The sequence below is a fragment of the Ictidomys tridecemlineatus genome, chromosome 9, assembly GCF_052094955.1.
Source record: "Ictidomys tridecemlineatus isolate mIctTri1 chromosome 9, mIctTri1.hap1, whole genome shotgun sequence".
Classification (NCBI taxonomy): domain Eukaryota; kingdom Metazoa; phylum Chordata; class Mammalia; order Rodentia; family Sciuridae; genus Ictidomys; species Ictidomys tridecemlineatus.
The window spans coordinates 8,461,286-8,480,058 of NC_135485.1; positions in this window are offsets into that span (position 1 = coordinate 8,461,286).

Here is an 18,773-nt window from a genome sequence, read left to right on the forward strand (position 1 = left end):
ATCTTCTAACAGTCTTCAACCCAGCGGCCCTGAGTCCACAAGTACCTTTATTAGGCCTCATTTCTGTTCAGTTTCTGCTGCCCTGTCCTGATGTGCTTCCCGATCCAATCTCCCCCAAACAACTTCTTCTTTTCATGGAATATATTTAAGGTGCACATGGTATAAAAGACATCCTGAAATAATGACTGTAGTCACTTTCACATATCCATCACAGCTTCTTGTCACAAACAGCAAACACACCGTACACTTTCCAATCTTGCCTTGTGTCCTGCCACCCTGTCCAGAGGAAGGAAGCCTATTCCACCATATCCAGCTACCCAATGATAGGGGCCCCAGTGTCCCCTCATTGCTATGGGGACTTCCGTAAGAACTGAAGTGAAGAGTGCCCACTTCTGATAGGAATCCTGATGCTTAGATGTGCAGTTGCAGACCTTAAAAGAAAGAGGACTCTTACTTCCTTGATGAGTTTTGTTTAGGGCTCTTGTTCCTGTGCTGTTTCCCACCATAGAAAGCATGCACATCCAATGCAGCAGTGATGCTGTCCAGGGGGAAGAAAACCCAGATGTCTGCCCCCATAGTTTTGAACACAGCCTCCAAGCCTGTCTCCTTATTTCCATTGCTAAGAGAGCACATTTTACCTGCAGTGAGAATGAGCATACAGCACATTCAACTCAGCGGCCCTGAAAGGGCCATGAAAGAGAATGGGGGGACTGGGGTGAACTAAACGCCATTTTTCCCATTCAGACTGAGCAGACGCCATTCAGTTCCAGATAATTTGTACCTAATAGGAAAAGAAAAGTTAAAGAAGCCTCCAGACCTATGTGTATGTGAAACCTCGATTTCTAGATGTTCATTTAAATCTGAAGGCAAACAAACCATTGCATGGTTCCTGTACAACTGCAGCTTTACCTGGATAAGATTAGGATACACAATTGAGATTCACATTTCTCCAAGTATGTTTTAGGATATCACAGACTCCTTATGTGTTTACAGTTCCAGAGTCCAGGAAGTTCAGATAACTGATCTAAATAGTGTGCCACACATTTCCCTTCTCAGCCTTCCATCTGCACTGATGTGCACTGTGCATTTCTGAAAGGGAAAGCCAGGTGACCATGAAGACCCTTCCTTCGAGGACCATCTCCAGGGACTACTGAGCCTTAGAGCAAGCTTAGGAAATTCCAGCCTTGGGAAGAGGGACCTCAGAAGCAGCCTAGGCTTCTCAAATGGCTAGCCTCAGGCCAGGGCTACAAAAGAAGTCTTTGTGGTCCACAGGAGGCCCTGCCCAGCTCTCCAGGAGGTACACTGAGGTGTGGGGGGAAGCCCTTTCTAGTAATGAAGAGTTCAGTTGCTGGATCTTGCATATCTGTCATTGGGGTCTCACCATGTGACACTGTGAGTTTCCTTCCTGTCACAACAAACATTAGGTGTGGGGAAAACAAGGATGTACAGACACACTCCTCTTCTTGAAAATCTCCAAGTTCATCAGGAAAACAGAGGTGCCAGCTGAAAAATCCAGAGGCACAATCTCTGCTTTAACCAAGGTGTGGACGTGCCCTAGGAATGAAGAAGAAGGAGCACCCGGTCTGAGAAGCAGGAGAGCCTCCAGGTGCTCTCCAGGTAACCCAGGGCCAGAGGGTGCTCACACCAGGCACGGTTCTCCTTCCCCAGGGGATACACCTTGACAATGTCTGGTACGATGTGCTACTGTCCTCTAGTGGACGTGCCACAGGCATCCTTACTAGAGCCCAGATGGCAACTAAACATCCTACAATGCACAGAAGAGCCCCAACAATACCAATGTATGCATCTCAGATGTCACAGTGCTGAGGCTGAGAAGCCCTGCCCCAGACATTCCACTCTTTCCCCAACCATTTCCAGAGTGTCAACTCCTCAAAGTCACCAGTTCGCCTTACTGGTGTTTACAGGCCCAGAGGTAGACTATGGTAAGCACAAAGAGAATGAATGAGACGTGTGTTGACAAGGAGCAGCGGTGATAAGAATGTGCAGAGAACACAGGCACTTGAGGTGGCGAGCCAGCCAGGACACATGGCCTTGACCGGTGGCTAAAAGCAACAGGAGTTTACTTCCTCACGGTTCTGGAGCCAGAAGTCTGAAATGAAGGTGCTGGCAGGGTAGTTCCTTTTGGAGTCCTTGAGGAAGAATCCTGCCGCGTCCTTCCCTGATTCCGGTGACTCCAGGAGCTGCTTGGCTTATGAAAGCATCACTCCAATCTCCACCTCCATCTTCCTATGGCTGTTCACTTGCCCTTCTCCTCTGTCCTTAAGGGTTTCTCCTCTTCTGTGTCTTCTAAGAATGCATGGTCACTTGATTTAGAGCTCATTTGGTTAATTAAGGATGATTTTCGTCCTAAGATCTTTAATGTCATCACATTTGCAAAGATCCCTTTTCCAAATAAGGTCATTTGAGCATAGCTTTTGTTTTTTACCCTTTGGCCCCAGGGATTGAACTTAGGGGCAGTTGACTACCAAGTCACCTCCCCAGCCCTGTTTTGTATTTTATTTAGAAGCAGGGTCTCACTGAGTTGCTTATTGCCTCGCTTTTGCTGAGACTGGCTTTGAACTCGAGATCCTCCTGCCTCATCCTCCAAAACTGCTGGGATGACAGGCGTGAGTCACCGCACCCAACTTGAGCATGGCTTTTGGGGGCTATCATTCAAGAAACTAGAGCAGATGTCCCTGCCAAGCAGAGAAAGAGAAACCTATGTAGGTAGGAAAGAGGGCTCCCCAACCTGGGAGGGAATGTCCCCGCGAGTTGGGCTTAGCGGTTCCATTTCTGATTCTCACTTCAATAAGACAGCACGATGAAATGTGAGGGCATTTCACTTTTGAGCTACAAAATATCTGCCTACAGAACATATGTCCACAAAACATAAACAATGTGAGAAGCGTCTCTCAAGGTCAGAGGAGTCAACAAGAGCCTCATTTGATTCACACAGTATCATGATTTTTAAGTCTCTGATATCCATGCTGTTGGTGGAAAGTTTCATTTTCTTGGGAATAGAGTAAAACCTGAGAAACTCCCTAAGAAGCTCTAGAGGCCACAAAGTACCTCTAGATTCCAGTCCTCAAAATAAAGAACAGTGAGCCTCTGTGTTAAAATTGGCCCTGTCACTTTAAATTATCCCTGCTTCTGGTCTTGACACAACCTTGAAAGCTGCTGCTCAGACGTGGTTGCATCAAAGCTGCGTTGGTGTGAGATGGGGCATATTTTAAAGTGACAGATCTAAGAAGCAAGACTTTGGTTCTCTAAATGAATATATTATTTTTAAGATGGAAATGACTCCCGGAATATCCTGTAATCCAGCATTTCTCAATAAATCTCATGTAATAAATTCTCCCCAGGTCTGAAGATCTGGTCTCAGGGCAATCATGTACATCCTGGAGCCATATTGGAAAGAGAATTGAGACAGACCACAGAGGGCAGGGGACCAAGGGTGCCTGTGAAAGTGACTCCAAGGTCACATCACCAGAGTGAGCATGAGTTTAGAGGAATGGCCAAGTTAGCCCACAGCTCCCCTGAGCTCTGGCTGCAGAGGTGGGGATCCGCCACCTTGTACTAACCCTCCCGTTCCTCAGTCCAGGTGGGAAGGCGTTTTACCCTGAATGGCTTTCAATGTAATAATACTTAATACTCCTTTTTTGAAACGGTTTCCTCTTTTTCTGAATATTTTCTTGGGACTGTAACCCATTTGTATATAAAATTGGTTGAAACTGACATGTTGAAAAGTCCAGCGCTACAGTGCGCTCTGTTTTCAAGGAATATAAAGTTGGGTTCTGTCGGACACCTTGAGTGTGTTTGCGAAAACAGAATGTCACATCTCAGAAGGTTGCTCTTGATAGTTTTTTTTTTTTAATAAAATAAAATAAACAGGCCTCTCCAGGCAAGCAGTCCCTTTGTGCTTCAGTTTCCATGGAAATGCTCCAGTTTCCATGGAAATTCTGGCAATTGTACTCTCCATGGCATGGTCTCTGCCTTGGCTGAAGGTCGGGTTTGGGCAGCTCAACTGGAGACCCTCAGACTTCAGGAAGTCACCTTTGTCAAACCAGCATAGGACAGTTGGATAGATACTAAAGACCCCCTCCCATGCTCTAGGCCTGGGTGAGGACAGGAAGTTGCATCACTGTTACACAGATTAGAGGAAATGGACCTCATTTTGTTCTGAGCTACACTCTCATGACTTTTCATTTGATGCAATACTTTGCAAGTTCCTCAATTTCAAAATTTAAACGTGTATCTGGAATCTTCCTTACAAAAGAACCCCAACAATATACTCCCCTCCCCAGAAGGTGGAACTTAATTTCCCTCCGCTTGAATGTGGGCTGGTCTTAGTAACCCACTTCCAGGAACAGAGTGTGGAGAGCTGAAGGCCTGTCACAATGAGAACCCGGTGGACCTCGTGAGCTCCACCATATAAGGCGATGAGACGGGGCTCTTCGCCTCTGTGGGATTTTTTTCTCCAAACACAGAACCCCATCTAATCATAGGGGAGGAAGAAACAGACCAAAACCCCAACTAAGGGACATTCTGCTAAGTACCTGAATCGTAATCATCAAATTTGTCAAAATATTAAAAACAAAGAAAACAAGAGATACTCATAGATCCAGGGAGATGAAGACCCAGTGAGGAATACATTGACTTCTTGAGTTCGATCTTGTAATATGAGAAGAGGCATCATGGAAAAACTACTCCAATGAAGCGTATAGTTTGGGAAATACTTTTGTATCAATGCAAACTGCTCAGTCTTTTCCAGATGAACTATGCTCACACAATAGGGAAAGGAAACTGAGTGAGGTGTATATGGGAGGGAACTCTCTTGCTATTTTTGCAGCTTTTCTATAAGCTATTTTAAATTTAAATGATTGTTTAAATCCTTTCCGGGTTGAATAAAACTCCATTATAGACATATATACCATATTATTTCTATCCATTCATCCACTGATGGGTACCCAGGCTGGTTCCACAGTCTAGCTATTGTGAATTGTCTGCTATAACAATGGATATGCATGTATCACTGTCGTGTGATGTCTTTAATTCTTCAGGATAAATACCGCGGAGTAGTATAGGTTGGTCAGATGATGGGTCCATGCCTCGTCTTTGAGGAACCTCCATACTAATTTCCACAGTGGTAATAATTTACAATCCCACCAACAGTATGTAAGTGTTCCTTTTTCTCCACATCCTCTCCAGAATATATTAGTGTTAATATTCTTGATGGCTGCCATTCTGACGGGTGTGAGATGAAATCTCAGTGTAGTTTTGATCTATAGTCCCTTAATTGCTGATGATGTTGAGTATTGGTTATTTGTTTTGTTTTGTTGTTGTTGTTTTAGTTTGTTTTATTTTGTTTTTGGTACCAGGGATTGAAACCAGGAGCGCTCAACCACTGAGCCACATCCCCAGCCCTTTTGACTTTTTATTTAGAACCAGAGTCTCTCTAAGTTGTTTAGGACCTTGCTAAATTGCTGAGACCAACGTTGAACTCGTCATCTTCCTGCCTCAGCCTCCCCAGCAGCCAGGATGACAGGCGTGGACCACTACTCCCAGCGAACGTTCTTTTCATAGAGTTGTCGGCCGTATTTATTTCTTCTTTAAATAAGTGTCTTTTTAGTTCATTTGGCCATTTATTCATTGGATCACTTTTCTTTATATTAAGTTTTTTTCGGTTCTTTATATATTCTGGATATTAATCCTCTGTTAGAAGAGTAGTTAGCAAAGATTTTCTCCATTCTGCAGTTTCGGTCTTCACATTCTTGTTTCCTTTGGTTTACAGAAACTTTTAGATCTGATGTCATTACCATCTATTAACTCTCGGCATTATGCCCTGAGTTTTAGAGGTCCTGTTGAGAAAGTTGTTACCTGTGCCTATACACTAGAGTGTTGACCCGGTGCCTTCTTCTAAGAGTTGCATAGTTTCTTGTCTAATTCCTAGGCTTTTGGTTCATTTTGAGTCGCCTTTTGTGCCGGGTGAAAGACTGGGGACTAGTCTCGTTCTTGTACCTATGGATAACCAGTTTTCTCAGCAGTTTAAAAGGCTGTTTCTCCAAAGTATCTTTTTGGCACCTTTGTCTGTCAAGCATCCGAGGTCTGCATCTGTGTGGGTCTATCTCTGTGTCTTCTGTGCTGTACCACCCGTGTGTGTTATCGGTCTTTATGCCAGTACCATGCAATTTTTGTTACTTTAAATTCGTATAATTTAAAGTCAGGTACTGTGATGTTTCCAGAATTACTTAATAAGTTTTATTCAGTCATAAAAAAAGAATGAAATTCTGTGTTTTCAGAAAAAAATGTATGGAACTTGAGAATATTATGTTAAGTACAATCAGCCAAACTCAGAAGGTCAAGGGTCGTATGTTTCCTCTCATGTGTTGAAGCCAGAGAGAAAAAAGGAAAAGAAAAGTGAGAGTCAGAGATCTCAGGAAAATTGAAGGAAGATCAATAGAGTAGAGGAAAGGGATGGGGGGGGTGGGAGAAGAGGAGGACAAAGTAAAAATACTGGGGAATGATATCGACTAAATCGTATTGTCACTTAGTACATACATGACTATGTAACAACAAATCCCAGTATACGCATAACTATGGTGCAACAATAAAAAAATGGAAAAAATAAAAATATATGTCTTCTAAATTAAAGAAAAAAAGAAAGAAAATTTTCAGGGTTAAAAAGTAAATGACCAATTAGGAAATAAAGAGACAGTGCCATATTTTTGTGTAATGAAATGAACTCTTGTTATGATGACAATAATGAGTTGGTATTAGAAAAGCAGAAAATAAAGATAAGAGCAGAGATGATACAGCCAGATACAGAAATCTAACACCTGATATAACATGAGGATTAGAGAAGAATCAGAAACCAACGGGCAGCCCGTCTCCCCTTGCCCAGGCCCTGTGTTCTTGAACTATGATTGACATCATCACCTTCCAGAAAATGCAGATTCCTGGGCTCCACCTTCCTAGTTCTGAACTAATAAGACAGGACCCAGAGATCACATAAGGATCTATATAAGGAGATATCATGGTCTCTGAAGGCTCTGAAGAAGTAGGGTCTCTCTCCATGTCCTTGGAATCTTGCTTGGCCAAGGACCATGACTAAGAGAATACAGAAGTGACCCTATGAGACTATCAGTGGTTAAGTGTCCCTGAGTCCAATCCCTGGTGGATACAGATATACAGAGAGATACACAGACACCCCCTGACTTACTCTATTGAAATTATGATTTTTTTGACATTACACTGGTGTGAAAGCATACCATAAAACCATTCTGTTTTCCACTTTGAGGACAATATTCCATAAATCACATGAGATTGTAAGCATTTTATTATAAAATAGGCTGTGTAATAGATGGTTTTCCCAGATGTTGGTTAATGTATATATTTTGAACACATTTAAGGAAAGTTAGGCTATTATGTTTGGTAGGTTTTGTGTGTTAAATTCATTCTTTTTCCTTAAAAGGTTTTTCATTTACGACACAATTATCGTGATGTAACTTCATCATAAAGGAGCATCTGTATTCACACACACACACACACACACACACACACACACACTCACAACCTGCTGCTTCTTTTGCTCTGACTACTTTAGTAACTTATATGAGGCTAAGTAGTAAGAGACCTACAACACCTTTGTTCATTACTTGGGGAGTCTCTTCTTGGTCCTGCACACTAGGATGCAAGGAGGTCCAAGCAGTTTCTTGGAGAGGCTCACAGACAAGGCCAGAGACCTTGCTAACAGGTACAGCTGAGCTCACCGCCAACCATCAGCCCAACATCCAGCGAGAGAGTGAGCTGCCCTAGAGGCCCCAGGCAATGCCAGGGGAAGCAGAAGACCTGCCCACATGAGAACAAATGATTCCCATAATCCTGATAAGTAGGTACTGGGCATCATGGCGCACACCTGTAATCCCAGCAGCTTGGGAGGATTTCGAGTTCAAAAGCCAGTCTCAGTAGAAGCAAGGGAATAAGCAACTCAGTGATACTCTGTCTCTAAATAAAATACAAAAACGGGCTGGGGGGGCTGGGGATGTGGCTCAAGCAGTAGCGCGCTTGCCTGGCATACGTGTGGCCCAGCTTCGATCCTCAGCACCACATACCAACAAAGATATTGTGTCCGCCGAGAACTAAAAAATAAATATTAAAAATTCTCTCTCTCTCACTCTCTCTCCTCTCTCACTCTCTCTTTAAAAAAAAAAAAAGGGCTGGGGATGTGGCTCAGTGGTTAAGTGTCCCTGAGTCCAATCCCCAGTACCAATAATAATAATAATAATAATAAGGAGGAGGAGGAGGAGGAGCAGGAGGAGCAGGAGGAGGAGGAGGAGGGAGGTTATTATCATGGAGACCAAAAAGTTGGTCTCCATGATAAGGAAGGACTTGAAAAGGAGGCCCAGGTGGAGGAGGAAGTCAGGATGGAAGTGATAATACAGACAGCATATGTGCTGGAAGAATCTTTTTAGAAAAATAGCTTATTGTTTTTTTTATTTAAAATATATTACCAGATCATTGCAGAGATAATACCTTGTACATTAAAACTTAAAGAAAAACACAAGAATAAAATGTAACCTTTCAAAACCAGATGACTTAAGAATTTTTTTTCCTAAACAAATAATAGCTCTCATCCCTGAGGAATGTTGCCACTTGCTTTTAAGGAAAACAACAACAACAAAAAAAAAATACACTTTTCTTCCTAACTGCTATGCTTATTATCCTTTTAGATTTATTGGGAGAGATATTTTTTTCATTAATCCTTTATGTATTCCCTGCTAAGGGGACACTACTAACCAGCATTATTAACTCTTCATTAAAAACACCAAAACTTTGCAATTATTTATTTGCACTTAAATATGGCATGTATTTTTGATGTGTAGAAATTTTAAAACATTACTAAGTTAGTGTTTTATTTTGCATTTGCAATTACTTTGGTTTTATTTTTTTTACTTAGAAAAATATTGCATATCTAGGGATTAGAAAATTTTAAAAGTTTCTTCTAGTTTCTCCAGGGCTTCATAAATTGATGACACAGCCCATTTGGAATTTAGTATGATATGTGACCTCCTTGGAACATCCCTCTTTTGTCATGAGCAGAGGTTGGCATGGTCTTAAAGCCTTGATTCGTTGAATGTGGTATGCTGCAAAAAAATAATAATAATTTAAAATGAATGTTAATATAATGCTAAAAAATAAAATGATACACTGCACACCAACAGCAGCCTGCTGTATTCTACAGAGACAGTTTAAAAGTAGACTGGCCTCACCAAAATCAGTAAGTATCCGCTAGAAATATTTGCTAGCTCAAATACTTAAAAATAAAAAATGTGAAAGGAACCTCAGAAGTATTCTTCACCAACTATGTCATTTTGGAGAATGGCTTAACATCTTAGCTTTGGCTTCCACTTCTGTAAAATGGCCATAATCATACATTTCATGAAAGACCATCATTCATATGAGTGACAAAGTGTGTAGAGAGGTCACCATAGGGATTCAGATAGAGCTATGGTATGTTCAAAGGCATAGGCTCCCTCTTGGTGCTTCTGAAGTGCACACATTTACACTTTCACATTTACTGTGCTACATTCTACATTTTTGTTTCTTCTCTGTGGCTCCCTTAGGATTGACAGTCCTTAATGGCTGAGCTCCTACTGTGGTACCCAAGAAGTACAGAAGGCCCTCAGATAATTTGTGATGAATAAATAAATGACTTTACAAAGAATAGCAAAGAAAAATATAGCAAAGAAAAATATCAATAAGAGAATATATTTGAACCAAATACCAAAAAAAAATAATAATAGAAATCAAAACTATGGAAGAAACAGACTGCTGATACTTATTTTAAAACACAAATACATTAACTACATATCAATTTATGCAATATTCATCTGATTGTTCTCTTTGTGCCACACATAATAAAAACTAATGGATTTGCAAAAAAGGAAAAGATCTGCAGAGTGATTAAGTGAAGCTTACAAACTTCAGTTATAAGAGAGAAAATCATTAACATGAGATGCTTGTGGACCTCCCCTGATCTGCCACAGATAAAGGCCCCTCGTGCTCTGATTTTGCCTTCTCTCCCAGTGCCCTCTGGAAAAGGTGTGTGCTGCATGGCTTGCTCCATGGATTTGAAGCATGAAATGAAAGATCGAGCAAAGAAGAAACTGGACCAGAAAGTAGAAAAGGATTAAGGGAGGCAGACCCTGAGTGTTAACAGTTGGGTCACTCGGCAGAGTAAAGCTGGAGACGGGTCGGCAGGCAGGCCATCGTACTTTTTAACATACTCGGGAGTAGAAAGAAATCACGAATCCCCCTCATAACTGTGATTATCTACACTTTTATGAATCTCATTTGAGGCAATTCCTAGGAATTTCAGGTAATTTCTGGCACCACCGCCGTTTTGGTATGAGCGTGTATGAGGAAACCCCACTCTCATGCCATTTTACCTGCAGATCATTGGATCCAGTGATAAGGACATGATGTAACCTCCACGTTATCAACCTTACAAAGTTGACAAGTACTTACATCATGTCCAGTCCCCTACGGTTTCCATAGTCTATCTCCATATCCAAAGTCCCTACTATCCCTAAAATGGACAGAAAAGGACTATTTGATGGGGGTGGAGTATTTTTGGAGACCAAGACACTTTGAGGGATATGGGATATGAGGATATGAAAAGCACATAGAAATAGAATACAAAACATTTCTGAGCTTTAACATTGAGTCTTCTTTAATAACTCTAAGGCACACATAAGAATTTTTATTCCTCTTCATAATTTTGGGCACTATAATGTACCCCCCAAATAATCTAGTCAGTCATGAATTCTACAAAATTACACATCAATACAACCTAAAGGAATTAAGACACCAACTACCAAAAATATTCTGTATCAAGTATGAAAAAAAAAGGTAATAAGCCATCACAGAGAACAAAACAAGCCATTAAAATTCACAAGAAAAATATCAAATCCTTCAGGGAGTTGAACGGTGCCCTTCTCCTAGCCCCTAAAAAAGATTTGTTCACATCTTGATCCCCAGAAACATAAATATTGCCTTAGTAAAAGGACTCTTTGGAAATGTAATTAAGACAAAGATTTGTGTTGAGAAGATTGTCCTGAATTATCCATGTGGGTCTGTAGCTCATGACACATCCTTATAAAACAGAACTACAAAGGAAAAATCACACAGAGGAGAAGGCAACGTGAAGATAGAGCAGAAATGTGGTCACAAGTCAAGGGATGCCAATATCACTAGAATCAGGACAAGATTCCAGAGGGAATATGATCCAGAGGAGACCGTGTTCCTAACCTCTGACCTCCAGAACCATGAGAGAGTAAGTCTCTGTTATTCTGAAACTCCAAGTGTGTGGCAATTTGTTACAGCAGCCATAGGAAACTAATACAAACTCAAAGAGAACCATGGAAAAATAGAGGAAGAAGGGATAGAATGCAGTCAATGCCTTTCATTGGAAAAATTGAAGATGCTCAGTGGTGGCCAGAATGTTGAGTTCTAGGTATGAAACAGGGAGAAATGGAAGAATCTAGATGAAGAGCAAGATCCCAAGGCAGGAAAGGTCTCCAGAGCCACATGGAAGACTGAGCACTCCTAAAGCCATGTAAGTGGCCCTTGAGCAGATACATAAGAAAGAGCAAGAATAGATGCCTTCAGAGGGGAAAGAAAGAATAAATGACCACCACGAATGCTCATCCCACTTGGAGTTAAACAGGTGTGCTATGCTCCCTGCATGAAAATCTTACAAACTGTCGGGGAAGACAGATGGTCATGAATGACATCACGTCCATGAACACACAACCTTAGGCTGAAATGGAGCCCCTGCAAGAGAGGAGCCGGTGTCCTGCATGCTCTAAACCAGGGACACGGCAGGACTTGCTGAGGACAAGAACAAGGTGGCTCTCCAGGCAGTTCAGTTTATCAGGACCTGGGACCACTTATTTTCCCTTCTAACCAAAACATAATGAAGGAGGTGGTAGGCGATTGCTGTATATCTAGAGATGAATGCTTATACAACCAGTTTTCTATTTTTTACACCACACTCTTGGCCACTTCAATATAGTAAGCTCCAAGGGAATGCTGTTGTTATTAAAGAGTACCATAGGATTTTTTTCCCTATAAATTGGAGTATTTGAGGTTTAAGTTCAGTGAAAAACTGCATTTTCCCATGATCAACTAGCAAGTCCGAGACCTGCCAGTGTTATACAAAGTCTGGTCACAATTCAATGAATTCAACCCTGAAAACAGGTGAAATAGGGAAAGCCTCCCGTCCCCAAATAATCTGGCATTGCTGTTCTCGTGGTCTGCAGGACCAGGTAATTTTCTGTTTAGATTTGGTCTGAAAAATATAAAGAGAAAGTTCACATGGGGACACAGGTTCTCTTTGGCCTGACCCTGTAGGGATGTTTGCCTTAACCATACATTTTTATTGTCTAGTTAAATTTTGAGTAATTCTGTTGATGGGACTTTCAGCCCTGCCCATGGACTGTGACTCATTCCACCATCAAATTAACAGCTCTTGTGGAAAATATGTTTTCATGACTTGGCCAAAAATTTCCATGGCTTAATTTCATCCCTTTTTTTCCCAGAGAAACTCTTTGAACAAGTCCAATGATTGTGCAAATGAGAAAAGTCTTTATTTCCAGCCGTGGCAAATGTCTAACCAACGTATCCCTTTCCACATTCCCCAGCACCACTCCTGGGAGCCTTCACTTTCTCCCTGTGTCAGCTATCAACTTTTCCTCCAATGCTAAAGGTAGTTTTACAGTATCTTGAAACATCCAATTCCTACAATTAAAAGCCAATTGGCTTTGGGGTAAAAATGGGAGTTCATAACCCAATTGAGTCAAATATATGAAAGATGATATATCATGAGCTTTGTAATGTTTTGAACAACCAATAAAAAATATTAAAAAATAAATAAATAAAATAAAAGCCAATTGGTAAAAGGAAAAGATGCCTGCATTTTCCCTGCTCCTCTAAGAACAGAGAGGTTTTACCAAATTGCTTTCCTTCTTGCTTTTTTTTTTCCTATACGACAAGTTAAAATAAATGACTTCACTGTGTCATCTACCTGCAAACCAAAAGAGCACAGTCTATTCAAATAAAATGGAACTGTATAAAAGTATATCTACAAGAGCACCAGGCATGAATGATATAGGTTTAAATGAGAATAGTGGAGTGTAGAATCAGGAAAGATTCATCCTCAGTGTATTAATGAATTATTTGCTCAATAGTGTTGTACAATAAGCCAGCCATAAAGTAAATGGCCAGCACCAATAAATATGTATTCTCATGGACATTGGTCCATAGGGCAACTCTACTTTGTGCCTGGAACGAGCCTGACTTGACTTTGGGACATAGGTAAGACTCAGGCCTCTCCCACATGTCTCTCCTTTCATGGGGCCTGGTCTTCTCATGGTGATCACTGGAGCCAAGAGCCACGCCAATCACACAAGCATACTTCAACTTCTCCTCTCACATTCTGTTGGATGAAATACACCACATGGTCAAGCTCAGCATCAAAGGAGCTAAGAAGTATGCTCTACCCACAATGGGAGGAGAGAATACTGCTGAACAGTCATTCTAATCTTCTCATGTGGCCCTTCTTCTTCATTTCTTTACATAGTCCTTTAATATACATATTTAGTTGACTTAAAGATCAAAGATTCCAATTTCTGGAATATAAATTTTGTGAGAAAAAATATCTTAAAGAGGCAACTTACCAGTCTTATTCTGTTCAGAGAAATAAAAAGTCAAGGTTCCAGAAGATTCCATGCCTGTGAGGGCTTGCTCTCTGCTTCCAAAATGGTGCCTTCTTAATACATCCTCACATGGCAGAATGGGTGAACACTTTCCCCACATGACAGACAAAATGACTCCCTTCCACTCCTTTAATAAGGACACTGATCTAATTCATAAGATCTGAACACTTATGACTGAGCCATGTCCCAAAAGGTTTCACCTTTTCATTCTAGCACATTGGGTATTTAGGTTCAAATACATGAATTTGGGGAACATGGTCATTTAGACTCATCTTGCAATTTTCTTAGATCAACAGCAAACTATTTCACAACTATGGATAATGATGTCATAAAAGAATTTTATGAGCACTGACTGCATACCAGGTACATTTCAGATTATTTGCATTCATTATATTTTAGCTGAATTATTATTTAAATAGCCCTGCTCAGAATTAATTCTGGAAAAAAAATGTCTTTCCAATTCACACCATTCAAAAAAAAATGTTAGTCTAAAAATATTTTGTCATTATTTAATCAATTTAATTAGCAGTCATTAAATATCTCCAAGGCTCAGTTTTTCCAACAAATAAAGTATTTTTCCCCTTTGGATAGTTTTCAGGAAAGTAAAGATTAGAAAAGATTAAGGGATAACTCAGAGCGAAGCTGATATGAACCTAGAAATGCCTAATGCTAACGTCAAGGACTTCTCACTGTATCATGAATCCTTGGGTAACACTGAACCTGGACACAGTAGATCCTTCATTAAAGTCTGTATCTTAAAGAAAGAGAAGAAAGAAAAACTAAAAGGAGAGAACAAATGATGAAAGAAGAAAGTAAATGATAAACTTCCAGACTAGGAAAACTGAACACACATGAAATGAATCTACACAAAGCAAACCAATTTCACCCTCTAGGCCTAGGAACACAAATTTTATGCTCCCACAGTTGAAGAATCGGTTGGTACATTCTTTCATTCATTAAAGGAACAGCACTACGTATTTACACAAGTCCCCAGGTGGGAGGGCAGCTTCTTCCTGAGCACTGTCTAGAAGTCCAAAAGGGAAAGGTGCTAAGGACACATAATGCCCACAGCTGGCTCTCAGGTTCATCAGGCCACCATTTTGTACAGATGGCCCCAAGCCCCTTTCCCAAGCATAGCCCTCCCCTTTCTGCACATGTTTGGCCCTAACCTGCTTTCCATGTACATCCCCTTACTGTCCCCACAGCCCACCAGCACTCAACTGCTAGGGTCCTTGAGCATGCACCCCCACCCACCTCTCCACCTGCTGTTTCCTCCACCTGGAATTCATCACCTCCTTCCACCTCTCCCCAGCAGACTTCTTCCCATCCTTTAATGTCCAATCTAATTATCAGTTCTGATATGGTTTGGATCTTAAATGTTCCCCAAATGCCATGTGCTAAAGGCTTAGTTGTCAACCTGGGACAATGATGGAAGGTGGTGGAACTTCTAGGAGGTAGGTCTCATGGAAGGAAGTTGGGTTACCGGAAGTAGGCCCTTGAGGATCATATTGTGACTTTGCCCCCCCTCCTCCCCCCCCCACCCTCACTTCATAGCCACCATAAAGTGAACAGTTTCCTCCTCGACCACACACTCCCTTCATGATGTTCTATCTCAGCACAAGTCCAAAGACATCAACACCAAGTGACCATAGACTGACCTTTAAAACATGAGCCAAGATAAACCTTTCCTCCTTTTAAGTTGATTCTCGGGTAATTTGTTACAGCAATAGAAAGCTGACTAACACAGCCGCTCTCTGGCGTTTTCCTCAGATTTACTTAGAATGCTCATGCCTTCACTCTACTGTCACTGCAGATAGGAGTATTAGTTGATTTTATGCGTCAACGTGACTGGGCTAAGGGATGTCCAGCTAGCAGGTCAAGTATCATTTCTGGGTATCTCTGTAGTGTTTCCAGAAGAGATTAGCATTTGAATCAGTAGACTGAGTAGGTCCACCCTCACCTATGTGAGAGGGCATTATCCAATCCACTGAGGACTGAAAAGAAGTAAAAAGGCAGCAGAAGGGCACGTTTCCTCTCTTGTTGAATTGGGATGTCCATTTTCTCCTTTCCTCTGACATCAGAGCCCCGGGTTCTCAGGCCTTTGGACACCAGGACTTACACCAGTGCCTCCCTACCTTACTACCTACTAGCTCTTCCCCTGCTCCTTACTCTCCAACCTTGGAACTGAGAATGAATTATACCACTGGTTCCCCTGGGTCTTCAGCTTGCAGACTGCTTCCTGGGACTGGTGAGCCTCCGTAATCATGTGACCAAATCCCTCCCGTAATGGAGCTCCTCATTTATATTTATATGAAGGTGAGGTTCTGTTTCTCTGGAGAACAGTGGAAACCCAGGCACCATGAAACACTTCTAGTACGGCAGGTCACAGGACCAACAACCAACAGGACATTCCCACCACTGAATGCTGACCTCCTCACAAACAGGAAACCTCTTATGCACCTTTGTTATCACCTTATTGTACTTGCCCCGAATTTAGTAAATTTTACTAAATTTTACCTTCTTACAACTCTAATTGGTTTTTCCCTCGCTGGCAACTTGTTGAAAGAAGCTATACTAGAGGAGAAAGAGGACATGCGTTTGCTACACACACAGCGGGAAACAGGTAGTGATGAGGACTTTTCCTTGTTTGCCTGACTTATTCCCACCCTCCTACATACACGCTGCCCCACACTCAGGAAGAATGTGTGTACACTCTGACCATCAGGTGAGGCTAATTGGGGGCCACTAATAGGTCCGTGTACTTGAAGGTGGAACCAGACCTCAGACTCAGCTGGCTGCCACTCTGAAGCTAATAAGCTGAAACCATGGCCAGGAAGAGAGCCAGCATCTCATCCAGGAAGAGAGCCAGCATCCCAATCCAGGAAATATAAAGTGTATGTATAACCAAAGAATCAATGACCAGCTGCCAGGCTACCCTGCGAGGACGGAATAAGGACTTGGGTGCAAAAGAGAGAGCTCAGACAACTCAAGAAATATCACCTCTTCCCGTGTGGTTTCTTTGAGATGTCAGAGTGCTGGAGTTTCTTGCCTTTGGAAGGAAATGGACATGCCTCTATGAGACAATTTTCAGTACCCCACGACCCTCTGTGGATCTGCTGCCCCCTTCATTTCTGAGTTACTTGAGAGTGCAATTCAAGTCTGCCACTGTTGCCTCTCTATCACTAGCACCTGATGTGAGGAGTGTGCTGTCAGAGAAGAGGAGAAAAAGGAGACAGGTTAGGGAGGGAGGGTGGAGGAAAGGGAAGGAATATGTTCCTCAAAGTAAACATGGTTACAGAATTCCTGATCTCCACCACTACCCCAGTGGCAAGGCAGTTTTTCTTCCAGGGTTCTGCATATTTTCTAAGAATACCATTGACTACCTTGCTCCATGGACCAAAACCTAGCCATGACCTCTTCTTTCTCTCAGCACTCACTTCCAACTCACCTGCCTACTTCTCCAAGGTAGAACACAAATCCAATGGCTTCCCACCTTTGTCAGCACCCACCCTTACTCCAGGTCCCTACTCAAGTCCTGCAGTCAGAGGGATGTTTTATCTCCATAAGTCAGACTGTAGCATTTCTCTGCTCAAAACCCACAAATTGTGTCCCATGAGGCTTAGTCCGAATCAGAATCTGTAAAGAGATCCTATATGACAGAGCCTGCCTGCCCTCTGACATCGTCTTCTTCTACCCCACCAGGAACACTGCCTTCTGACCACACTGTCCTTCACCGTGTCCCTTTTACATGACACACTTGTTTCCAGATCAAGGGCTTTGAAGTTGATAACCGTTTCTATACATGGCTGTCTCTGTTCAAAGTGTCAACTTCTCTAAAAGGGTTCTCTGATGGCCCTAGTGAAAGTAGAAATGTACCTATGCACACATGAGCACACACACATATTCTCACACAGACACACTCAGTCACTCTACACACATACACACACTCTCATACACACACACACACACACACACACACACACACACACATGCACAGAGAGGTGCATACACATAGGTTTAAACTATCACAAAGTGAAGAATCAGTTAATTCCAGGCTGGTTCCTCCTAAACATGTGATGTTCTATTTGTCTTCCAAAAATGCAGTATCTACTATAATTTCTCAAGTCCCATGCATCCATGGAAATCTTTGCTTTAATTTAAGAGCTAGGAAAACCTCAGAAACAACTGTCATTTTTTTTTATGTTTTCAAAGAAGTCTATGGAGTAGTATTTTAAGCTCAATATTCTCAGTCCCTCCCAGAAACTACAGCCTGATACTCATTTTGACAACCCGAATCCTACCACAGTGAGAAATGCAGGCATAAAGAGAGGCACCTGAGAATTAACTGTGCAATTCTTAGAAACATTACAGGTCTTCTGGAGCCTATGAATTACCTCCATTTAAACTCCAAAGCCCCATGACATGGTTCCCGGGGCCTGTAAACCCTGTGATACCAACCATAATAACTCCCCTGGCAAGAGCTAAGCTTCACTTCCTGCAGCCTGTAAAGGACCTTGCCTGACCTTTAATATCAATCAGAGCTAACCAGCCCAGGCCTGCAGCCCAGAAAGCCCCAGCTCTGCCTGGCAACCTGGCGAAGGCCACAGCCACAGTCTCCCCAGGATGGGAGCCCTCCCTGCAAGCCCTCGCTTTCTCCATCCCAGGGAGGAGGCAGGACCATGACCTACCCACAGGACCACGTGGAGACCAAGAGGGTTCAGCTCATGCTGACTGAGGAACGGTCTTCTGCCAAGTATGGCCCAGAGTGTGGTAAGGCCCAGCTCGGAGGAGCACAGACACCAGGAAAATCATCGAACCCCACATGGGTCATTATTTTTGACTAAGGTGATTCAGGTCTTACGTCAAAGCATTCAGATCATAAATGTCTATAATTTAATAAAGTTGTATTATGCTGCATTCAATATACCTAAGCTAATAAAAATGGAAAACAGGTATGAGAGAGAGACCTTAAGCACTTATAATAAACACTAGTAG